The sequence below is a fragment of the Triticum dicoccoides genome, chromosome 6B, assembly GCF_002162155.2.
Source record: "Triticum dicoccoides isolate Atlit2015 ecotype Zavitan chromosome 6B, WEW_v2.0, whole genome shotgun sequence".
NCBI classification, from domain to species: Eukaryota; Viridiplantae; Streptophyta; class Magnoliopsida; order Poales; family Poaceae; genus Triticum; species Triticum dicoccoides.
The window spans coordinates 4,037,236-4,049,933 of record NC_041391.1 but is presented as its reverse complement, the minus strand read 5'-3'; positions in this window follow the sequence as shown (position 1 = coordinate 4,049,933).

Below are 12,698 nucleotides of genomic sequence, written 5' to 3'. Positions count from 1 at the left end.
TTTGGTCGGTAAGTTCTATGTGAGTAGACCGATAGAGAAGTGGATCACACCACTAGCGGTTAACATCTTTGTTGTATTCTCTTGGGATGAAATTGCTTCGGGGGCGATAGCACCTAGTCTAACTTGCTGTTTGGACCATCCAACAATAGCATGCAAGTGGCGATTTCTTCTTGAAGGCATTGTCTTAGAGTCATGCACCTGTTGTTAGGTCATATATCACTCGACCGACGGATTGTAGTCCACGCTAAGTCGCTAAGGGTTTTGTGCTATGAAGATGTTGCAATGAGGCAGGTAAATTGTGGATAGCTGCATTTTTTTTCTTTACTTTCTTAAGCTGATTTGTCTGGTATCAATGCTTGTTATTGTTTTACATGATAAGTAGGATCCTTTTAGCTGGCGGACGTCCGCCGGGAGGGGGTGACATTTGCGAACGTTTAGATGACAGTTTTAGTTGTAGCTGGGTGGCAGTTTCTTCAGGACAGCATGATAGTTTCTTCAGAGAAAGATCTTTTGTTTTTAAAACTAACACTGTTTGATCTCGTGTTGCAACTAAAACTGCTAGAAAAAGGCGTTCGCTTGCCACCCCCTTCCTAGCTAAAGTTTGCCACATAACATTACCAGATAAATAATATTCCATCTATGTCAAAATTTTAGTGCATAATTAGTTTTGTCTTAGGTCAAACTTTGTAAGCTCTGACAAGATTTGTACAAAAGTTTGTCAAGATCTCACTATGAAATCATTACCATTAGATTTATCATGAAATATACTTTAAGTCTTATACATTTGATATTCTAAATTTTTATTTTATGAACTTTAGTCACTCTATACCAAATTTAACTTAAAACAAATCTAACATGGATTATATTTTTAGCTGGTGGGAGCATATGATTGTATGAATCAGTCGATCCTGGGTTTTCCTCCTCCTTGGAAAACAACTCTCGTGAAGAGGATTAAGTGGGGCATTATGTTGCTGTCAAAGACTGTGTGGGCGGTACTACTACTGACCCAGAGACAATGGGAAAATGACGAAGAGACATCGCTAGATTGACACTCCCCTCACATTGCTTTACTTGCACTCCAATCTCCCCAAGTCAGTGACAGTTTTTCTTTTCTAAAAGGTTCTGGAGTTTCCAACCAATATGATGCACGCTCGCAATAATTGTATTGCCAAGGCTGGTCACAATGGGGAGGAACTTAGGAGTAACATCACACACTCCAATACAACTTTGCTTATGTGTCATATATTTAATGAAGAGAGAGGTGCTTGTGGTAACTAGCTAAGTTACCGAAACATCACACACTCCAAGAAACAATGAGTCTATAACCTAATAAATACATTGTTGCATGACACTACATAAATGTTCCTATCCACTGTGGAGGTAGTAACATAGTCTAGGAAAGTGTGTAAGTTACTAGACTATGTTCTTGCCCATTGTGACCAGCCTTAGCAATTTTGCGACGGGATGTTTAGCGACCGTGTTAATAAACAAGCCGCACAATTATGCAGCAGGTGAGGTGGCCTACGGAAGCGGTTAGGTTTGTTAATGACATGCCAGCCCCGTCTACTACAGATTCGTCCACGCGTGCTCCCGCCCCTTGGCACCTAGTAGCCGCGACCTGCATGCCAGAAGGGGGAGTCGATTAACTGAACCCATCGCGGCTTCTTGTTAGAACTGTATTTTAGCTTGTCTCCCCGAATACTTCAGGCAAGCGATAGGCTTTGAGGCATAGATTAGTAGGGCCGTACGCTTAGGGCAGCTTAATTAGGCCCTCTGGCAACGTGATTTGCTCTGTCGGGGCCATCGACCGTTCGACATGGATGAGCACGCCTGTTCCTTCTTGAAGAGAAATAAGAAAGATTGAAGTGAAAGGATTGATTTCATTGATAGTGAATTAGTGACTGCAGGTATTTATATGTCTTGAGCAGTCGTGATTACATGCCGGTTACAAGGTTTGTGTCGTTTCGGAAAGACACGACACCGGTTTGAAAAGACATGACGATGGTTCGCTATCTACTGCATCAGACAACGCCAGGATTCTAACCACCGGTTAGAATATTCTAAGGAATATGCTAATCGCCTAATTAGCCTAATACTAAGACTATTAGATTCCTAACATTCCCCCTTGGACAGCGCCGTTTTAATCTTCATATATCTTGAGAATCTTCATATATCTTGAGTATCAAAAACCTTGGGTCTTCTTGATAGTTCTTGATCTTGTAATTTTGAGAATCTTTAATCTCGTACTATTTATGTTCCTGTAGGAAATATAAGAGAAACTATAGAAATTTGATATATCATTAGTATATTTAATCACTTATTAAAAACACATGAGAAATCCGTTGGAAAGCTCATAAGTTTAGTTCTAGGAAATTTTTCCCCCTGAACATTGCAAATTTCGTAGTCGTCTCATACCAATGCCATGAATGCATTTTTGAAATGCTGCTCCTGCTAAAGACTTAGTGTACAAATCCGCAAGATTGTCACAAGATTTTATTTGCAAAATATCAATCTCTCCATCTTTCTGTAATTCATGAGGAAAGAATAGTTTTGGAGAGATATGTTTTGTGATATTACTTTTAATATATCCCATATGCATTTGAGCAACACATGTAGCATTATCTTCATAGATAATGGTTGGTGATTGTAATGAACCAATACCGCATGATGTCTTAATATGCCTTATTACTCTACGGAGCCAAACACATTCTCGTGAGGCTTCGAATAATGCAATTATTTCAGAGTGATTGGTGGAGGTAGCTACTAAAGTCTGTTTTGTCGAATTCCATGAAATAGCGGTTCCACCATATAAAAATACAAAGACCTGGCATTATGGGGATCAGAAAGATATCCAGCGTCACAATAACCAATCAGGTTCATATCTTGATTTTTCTGATAGAATAAACCAAGATCTTTAGTACCTTGTAAATATCTGAAGATATTCTTTACTCCTGTCCAATGGCGTTTTGTTGGAGCTGCACTATGTCGAGCCAATAAATTTATCGCAAAGGCAATGTCTGGTCTAGTACAATTTGCAAGGTACATTAGTGCTCCTATGGCACTGAGGTATGGAAACTCATGTCCCAGTACCTCCTCGTTATCATACCTTGGTCTAAAAGGATCCTTGTTCATATCAAGGGATCTGACGACCATAGGTGTTTTGGATGGATATGATTTATCCATGTTGAATTTTTCCAAAATTTTCTGAATGTAAGCGGGTTGATAAATGAGTATTCCTGAGGAAAAGTGCTCAAGTTGTATACCTAAGCAGAATTTGGTTCTTCCCCAATCTTTCATCTCAAACTTCGTCATTAAATGATTGCGTGCTACAGTTATATCTGATGCGTTGCCAATGATGTTGAGATCGTCAACATATACTGAGATGATGCAAAATCCCATTGACGATTTCTTTATAAATACGCATGGGCAATCATTGTTATTCGAGTACCCTTTACTGAGAAGGAACTCGCTGAGTCGGTTATACCATATTTTACCCGACTGCTTCAAGCCATAGAGTGACTTTTGTAGTTTTACACAATACATGTTGCGATTTATATTTGGATTCGGAATTTTAAGTCCATCAGGCACTTTCATATAAATTTCCGCATCGAGTGACCCATATAGATAAGCAGTCACTACATCCATTAACTGCATTGGTAGATTCATTTGTACTGCCAAAGATATTAAGTATCGAAATGTAATTCCATTCATTACAGGAGAATATGTATCATCATAGTCGATACCGGGTCTCTGCGTAAACCCTTGAGCTACTAGTCTCGCTTTATATCTCACCACCTCATTTTTTCGTTCCTTTTTTCGAACGAAAACCCATTTTGCTCCCACAGGGAAGACTTTATGAGGAGTAGGTATTATTTTAGAAAATACCTCTCTTTTATTAAGCGAGTGTAATTCTGCCTCAATTGCTTCCTTCCATTTAGGCCAATCCGAGCGCTTGAGGCACTCTTTCATAGATTTTGGCTCTAGATCCAGTTGAAGGGTTTCAGCAATTTTCGAGGAGAAATCTGTGTCGACAACTGTAGTGCTTCTATTGTATGTTTCTCCTGAATCAATATAATTTATGGATATTTCATTAATTTCTTCAGGCTCCGTATGATTTCCCATAACAACGGAGTCTGATTGTTTCGATACACCAACATTATAATTTATGTGCACATTTATTTTGGGTTCTTGATGTTGAACATCAACTTGGTGTCCATCAACTTGAGGTTGATTTGCATTTATTGTCATAGATTTTGATTTTCTTTGTTTCCGCGGAGGATTTAGAGAAGCCTTTTCTGCTGTGACCAGATTTCTCCCCCTTTTATTTGTAATTGGAAGTTGAGTAGTTTTATTTGCTACCTCTACTCGTTGTGGTGCATTAACTACGGGGATATAAGATTTAGTGACACCTTTGTGATCGGTAAATGCGTCTGGCATGTTATTTGCAAAGTGTTGCAAATCTATGATTTTCTGAACTTCAGATTCAGATTCTTTAATACGTGGATCTAAGGCCTGAATGCCTGTTGCATTCCAATCTATTTCCTAGCATTCTTTGTGGTTTGTTTCTCCCCCTAATGTCGGGAAATGGTCCTCATCAAAAATTGAGTCGGCGTACCGGGCTGTGAACAGGTCCCCTGTTAGGGGTTCTAAATATTTTATAATTGACGGAGAATTATATCCCACATAGATTTCTAATTTTCTATGGGGTCCCATAGAGGTACGCTACGGTGGTGATATCAGTACGTATACAGCGCAACCGAATTTTTGCAGATGGGAAATACTTGGCTGATTGCCACGTACTATTTGAAATGGGGAGGTTTCATGATATGCAGTTGGTCTGACTTGTATCAGATCTGCGGCGTGTAAAACCGCATGTCCCCAACAAGATGTTGGAAAATTGCAATTCTGTAATAGTGGTCTAGCAATTAATTTTACTCTTTTGATTAAAGATTCAGCCATTCCATTTTGAGTATACACATAGGGTACTGAATGTTCAAGATGGATTCCTAAAGCCATACAATAATCATTAAATGTGCGTGAACTAAATTCAGCAGCTTTGTCCATTCTTATTGTTTTTATCCCGTGTTCAGGATGATTTACTCTCAATTTAATAATTTGAGCAATTAATTTGGCAAAGGCATGGTTACGTCACTACAGGAATCCAGTATTTTGCCGTCTGCCACGGCGGACGGCAAAGGCACGGACGGCGGACGGCAAAGAGCTTTGCCGTCAGCGGCGGACGGCAAACAGTGACGGCAAAGACAGGGTCGGCAAACAGGTCCTTTGTCGTCTGCTTTTTATGGCGGACGGCAAAGAGCCCTTTGCCTACAACGGCGGATGGCAAAGAGGAGGGACGGCAAAAAACTGGACGTCCACCAGTGTTAGTCCGTTAGGCGGCTAACGGCGGCCTTTGCCGTCCGCCAGTTGACGTCAGCAATGCGTCAGCGCCCGCTGTGTTTTGTCGTCTGCCACGACGGACGGCAAAGGCAAAGTCTTTGCCATCAGCTTAGCTTTGCCGTTCGCCACGGTAGGCAAATTTGCCAAATGGCCCATCCCTTAGGAAGCACAGGTGGGCTCCATGTGCCCCCTTTGGCGTCTGCCACCGATGGCAAAGACAGCTTTGTCGTCTGTCGCGGACGGCAAAGAGCCTGCACTGCCTCTATTTTATTCTGTTTTTCTTATATTGAACAATTATCACAGGAAATATATCACAGCACATATATATCCATCACATAAATATCCAGCACATATATATCCAACATAATAAATATCCAGCACATATATATCCATCCATACATACATAGTAGGTTGCACATAGTTCCATCGATCCATACATATTACAATATGCAAAGTTTCATCATAGCAATCTTGTTTCATCATAGCAAGCGAGCAGAATACAAGAAGTACATCAAAGGAAAAAACAAGCAATCCATCATAGGAAGCTGGCTTCCGTGAAGTGAATGAAACCTGCAAAATGACAAATAAGAAAGTTAGAAAAAGAAGACTAGAAGAAGAATTAGACTAGAAGAAAAAGAATAGAAGAAGAAGAAGAAGAAGACTAGAAGAAGAAGTATATGCCATTTATTAGCTAACTTAGGTGAACTGGATCATTTATGAGCTAAATTAGTTGAAATTGATCGTTTATGAGCTAACTTCGGTGAAATGGATCGTTTATTAGCTAACCTAGGTGAAATGGATCGTTTATGAGCTATCTTAGGTGAAATGGGTCGTTTATGAGCTAACCTAGGTGAAATGGGTCGTTTATGAGCTAACCTAGGTGAAATTGATCATTTTGGAGCTAACTTAGTTGAAATGGGTCGTTTATGAGCTAACTAAGGTGAAATGCCACGTTTTTGAGCTAACTAAGGTGAAATGGATCGTCTTTTAGCTAACTTAGGTGAAATGGGTCATTTTGGAGCTAACCTAGGTGAAATGGGTAATTTTGGAGCTAACCTAGGTGAAATGGGTCATTTTAAAGCTACCGTAGGTAAAATGGATCATTTAGGAGCTAATCTACGTAAAATGGGTAATTTTAGAGCTAACTTGGATAAATTGGATCACTTGTAAGATAACTAAGGTAAAATGAGTCATTTTAGAGCTAACTTAGGTAAAATGGATCGTTTATGAGCTAACTAAGCTAATTATGCAATTTTTGACATAAATAATCTAAGTACATATTGTTTTAGAGCTAACTTAGGTAAAATGGATGGTTTATGAGGTCAGTAAGCTTATTAAGTCATTTTGGAGGAAAAGAAGCTAACTCTAGGTCATTATGATAAGCATATTGGAGGAAATAAAGCTAAGTCTAGGTCTTTATGCATTTGTTAAGCAAAACACTAGAGAAACTTACCGTGATCAGGGAGGTGTAGGAGCGGGCTGGCTCGCGCCGGTAGCTGGAGAAGGATCGTGCGATGCGTTTCTGGAGTTAAGCTGCACCAAAGATCATTTCCAATGTATCGTTAGCATTATGACACTCAAATGTTAAGACTAGCAAGTAATGTCCATTCAAATTAAACTCACCGTGCTCGCAGGAGCAATCACTGGCATCGGCGGAGCGGTCTGACCGGACTTCTCGCACACAGACTGCACATTTGGTTTTCACAACAGAGTCATACTAGTTAGTAATGAGACGTAAATGTCAAGACTAGCAAGTAATCTGCTGAAGAAACTTACCACAAGGAGCTCGTACATGGCCCTTGCCTGCATGTCATTCCGTGCCCTCTCCTCCTCCAACATCTTTGTCGTCCTCTCCTCCAACTCCCGCTGCCTCTCCACCGCCTCCGCCAGAAGTTTCTCCGTTCTATCTCTCTCACTCTGTATAGCAGCCTGCAATACCACTCACATGACCATTTGTAATCACTGATGGAAGCGCACACAATGTAATGGAGAAAGATAGCTGAGTACGTATAACTAACCTTGAAGGCGAGTTGGACTGGCCGTTCACGAGGCCTTATCTCAGGAGCGGAGCTCGACTGGCGCGCCTTGATCTCCGGGAGAGTGCTAGGACAATGAATAAGTCCATCTCCCATGGCTATGGATCCATGGGAACTCCCGCCACCAGATATCATCAGCAGCTCTGTATCAATGGGACCCTGGCTCGGGTTAAAGTCCTCCCCTTTCCTCGCCTTCCCCTGATCTCTATATTGCACGAGCTTGTCGTGGGCGGAGATGTTGGTGAAGTTCTTTGAATCATCGAGGTCAGACACAGAGAATGCCTTGACTTTCTTGTAAGGGCCAGTGTGGGCCATGGCATACAGGTCGTACACCTCTGGCACCTTATCCGCCTTATTGTAGCGTGCTTGAAAGAGAGAAACAAAGTAAATTAGTAATTAAAGGGCTAAAGCTAGCATGATGAATGAATTGCATGAATCATGAAGCAAACCACATACCCAGTTCCGCTCGTACTAAAATAAGTTGGAGCTGCCTTGGTGGTGTGGCACACCTTCCATTTGGGCACGTTTGTCCTTGGCCTCTTTGTGGGTGGCCCGCCATTCTTTTGAGCACCATGCATTGACCAACACCTCCCAACAATCCATCCGATCCACACACCATCTCGGAGGGGCCTAAGTTAGCAAATAGAAACTTGAGCGCTACATCTATGAATTACTAAATGAAGGAAGTAAGTACAAGGCGTTAAGAATTACCTTCATGTACTACTCCTTACTCAAGAACTTATCACGGCACTCCTGCTTGGGCTTCTTGATACCACGCCCGGCGTAGTAGTCTCAAACAGCCTGCACCCGAACCTCATGTCGTAAGTTCTAAAGTAGGCGCTTGCACTCCTTGTGGATAACATCTGCCTCCTCCTCCTCGTATCCCTCCTCACACCTGTAGAATGTCTGCAATCAAATGAGACAATATTGATTAGTACAATTAATAACTAGCTAGTTGAAGATTTTTAATTGTGTAAAGGAGAAATTACCCAGAACTTTCTGATCACCACGCCTGCCCTCGTCTTGCACAAGACACCGTCGATAATCTCACCCGGCGGGGCCGGGGCAGCCAAGTAGTGCTCCCAACTCAATCCAACCTCTGGAAGCCGACCCTCACCAGGCAACGTGACAAACCCCGGGAAGTTTTGCTGAATTAGAACTCCAAGGACGGAGTTGGGCCGGCGGACACTTTCATGGTGGTCCCAACCCATGCAGCATGACAAGGCCAACACATCAGTTATTTGAAGAAACGTGAATGCAGAAGGTACAAAAATATTAAATGCACTTACCTCTCCCCATCAGGGAAAATCAACCACCTCTGCTCGCGGATCGCCGGCACGGACGGGAGCCGTGTAGCACCACGCTGGTAGACGTTTCCCCCCTCCTCCCCCTCCTCCTCAAAATCAGTCGGCTCCCCGCCATCATCAGCATGGCCACTCGGCTCCCCGCCATCATCAGCATGGCCACTCGGCTCCTCAGGCTGACCCGACCAGGTACCCCATCCAAACGTGTGCTCCTCCGGGGTCTCGTGGGCCCAACTCTCGTGGGCCGAAGGCCCGTAGACCCGAGGTTCGTGGGCCGAGGACCCGTGGACCGGAGGCTCGTGGACCGGAGTCCGTGCAGCCTCCTCCTCAGACGAGTCCACCCTAGCAGTCACGTGCTCGGGTGAAATAGCTGGGGGCGGCGGTGAGGAAGGCGCCGTAAGAGTCACCCTACCTCCTCTCCCGCGACCACGTGCTCCACCTCCTCTCTTCTTCTTACCTCGTCCCCTCCTGGGCACCGCGGTCGACGAAGAAGGGCCCGACGGTTTCGCCATACTGTCCAGCAACGCTCGGCAGAGAGGTGCGTGTGGAATGGAAGACCTCGCACCACGCGTCGACGAAGAAGGGGCCTCGGTGCGCTCCCGACCAGCGCCCACCATCTTTCAACACCTGCCATGACAAATAATAAACGAAATTAGTACAACATAAAAAAAAGTACCGACATGAATAATAATATGTATATCACTTAAGTGTATCATCATCAAGTACAACATAAAAAAATTGAATACCTGACACTACTAATAATCTCGATTAGTATCATCAATAAATGCATAATCATCATCATCACTATAATCAATGATGGGCTCATAGGGTTCATTGGCATCAACATGTGCAAGGCCACCTTGACGTAATCGGTCAAGCATTGACAGGTCATCCGCAGCAGTAACCTCTTCTTATTCAGGCTCTTCTTGTTCCTCCTCTGGGGTGATGTCAGATTCATTGTCGCTGTCTACTTCAATATTTTGGGGTGAAGTATAGCGGTTCTTGAAACGCTTTTTCGAAAGACGTATATCTTGGAAGAATTCTCCTTCATATGTGTACGGGTTAATGTGAGGTTCATAATCCTCTTCCTTTGGGGGAGAAAGTCTAGCACGTGGTGGCACTTCATAAACGACATCCCAACCTTTCAGATTTGGATTAGTTGTCAGGACCGGATTTTCGGGATATTAATTTCCCAAAAGCGTCCCTTGTGCTCACCAGCCCCAGGATTACTGTTAGCTGATGAGACACCAACTTGTTACAGAAAATCCAAGCAAAATACAAAATATTATGTACATGACCATTCTGGCCTATAGGTACAACAATTTGTTTCTAGAGGTTGATGGCGGAAGCGGTTTGCGGATCATCAGCGTCTATGGGACTCCATTTCCCACAGGAACAGCTGACCAGGATAACTCCTATCTTCGCGAGGCTGCTATCACCATTACGTAGGTTCCGGGGCTTTCTTCGCAACGCTCCTTTCCACGCAAGAAATCTGGCCAAGACAATAGCCAGGGACAAGCCAGTGAGTACTTTGAATGTACTCGCAAACATTAAGAACACAGGTATAATATAGCCACTGATAATCATGCTTAAAAATATTCTGTGATCACTTCGCCAGTTATGAAATAAGGTTCATGATGCACGCAAATAGATCATTTAAATAAATCATGAGTAAACAATCAGGGTGTAAAATATAATGCACCGATCGGGTGTATGAAGCGACGCCTCGAAAGGATAACAATAGGAAGCATGCCTCAGTCGGGCGTCTGAGCGACACCACAGAAAGGGCTTATATATATAAAAGGAATAACAAGCATGCCACAATCGGGCGTCGGTGCGACACCACATAAAGCGCTTATAAGTAAATGAAATAACGGGCATGCCACAGTCGGGCGTCTATGCGACACCACATAAAGGGCTTATAAGTAAATGAAATAACGGACATGCCACAGTCGGGCGTCTGTGCGACACCACATAAAGGGCTTATAAGTAAATGAAATAACAAACATGCCACAGTCGGGCGTCTGAGCGACGCCACAAAAAGGGCTTATATATAAACATATTCACAGTGAATATCCAGGAGGTAGTACCGTCCCAGGGATATTCATTATTTCAAACAATGCAAATGGTTAGTCCACAATGATAATAATCATAACCATCATATATTACAAGTCATAATCAATATTCTAGTTTAGTAGTTTCTCCTCCGAAGACCGACACTAAGACCGACGCTTGACCCATCCCAGACTGTAGTCCTTAACCATGGACACGGCTATTCTAATAGGTTCAATATCTCTGCAGAGGGTGTACTCTTTACCCACGAGTAACGGGTTTCTTTAGTCCATCGGAACTAATTCCGTCTACAGTCTTTTAGTCGAAAACACGCCTGACTTGCACACACCAGCTTAACTTTACTTGTGTCTGGAATCACCCAGACACCCGTTAAGCAAAACTCTAAGTGGGGAGGCTACAACCTCGCGTAGCATGGGATCAAATTTTTATCGCGCGCTCTAAGGGGTGGCCTCCCCTCTTAGTCCCAACCGGAAACACCCATGCCCCCGGACCAGGTGGCATGCCTACCAGCTACAACCGGTATCTTCCACCATGGCCTCTTTGTACGGTGTGTGCTAGGACAGGGGTTGACAACTTACTGAACCGTACCCAACCCACGGCAAGGGCAAGTGGCAGCACGAAACAAGTATGGGGGTTACTGGAACATGACTCGATCTACGGCCGACTCAGGAGACTTAAGTATTTCCTGCATGGTTAGCTCAAGAATTATATTTCACAGCCATCAGACACAACCACCAATTATCATACCTCTCCCTGCCCTACCGGTCATAACCGCCTCGACGAGGGACAAGCTCGTGTCCACACAAGATAGAGACTTTCCTGGGTCCTTCCCGGTAGGCATGAGAGGCATATGAGGGTGATTGCTATCACAAGCTTATCCATTTCCAACAACAAGAATTTTCATTTGTGCACTCAAGGTGTATGATCATATCGTCACATAAAAATAACCAACGCTTCATGTCGAGGTGGTGTTATAACCGTATCAAACAACCCACAAAACATTATGCCAGGGTTCAGAATGCTTGCCTTCAAGGTGTGGAGAGGTGAGGTGCACTCCTATACTTTTTGAAAGCTCTCTTCCACCTCTCCAAAATCCTATTTTCGAAAATATGCAACCAACACATACTTTAAAAACAGTACAAAAAGTTGTCCTAATTATTTTTGGAATAAATCTTAAAATAAACTAGGTGAAATTTGAGAGAGGTAGGAAAAAGAATCAATTCATTTGGACTTATATTTAAAAAGTTATAGCCATTCAAAGTTTTGGTCAAATTCTGTTTTTAAATTAAAATAGAAAAAGAAAACGTTTCAGATAGAAATACGCTTCCGGGGCAAAGGAGACGTACTTATGAAGTTTACGTCTTCACTTAAAACACGTGGAGGCGGGGCTGGGTCACTGACAGTGGGTCCACGGGGCCCACTGGTCAGGTTTGACCAGTCGCCTCTCCCTCCTTTATCCTCTGCCCGAGCGGGGGCGGGATTCCGGCGATCGTCGCCGGCGAATGGAGGCTCCTCGAGGGCATCCGGGGCCAGGGATGGATCCGGCACTCCTAGGCGGTCCTCCCGGTGGTCGACTGGCCAGCAGGGACGGAGGGAATCGCCGGTGGTGAGCTCCACGGCAGAGGGAGCTTCGGGCATGATTGGGGGCTTTGTCTCCGGTGGCTCCCGATCAAAATCGAGCTTGGGGTGGACTCACGAGACGAAGGGAGGGCCCCTGGTGAAGAGAGTGGAGGGGGGGAGGCCCTGGTGGTGCCGGAGTGAACGAGACAGTGGCGGCGGCCGTGGTTGCCGGAGATGAGGAAGACGACCTCTCTGGTCTTTCTACTGCTACGAGCGGATCGGTGAGGGAGTGTGGGAGGTTGCTTGAGGGTTTGGTGAGCTCGGGGGG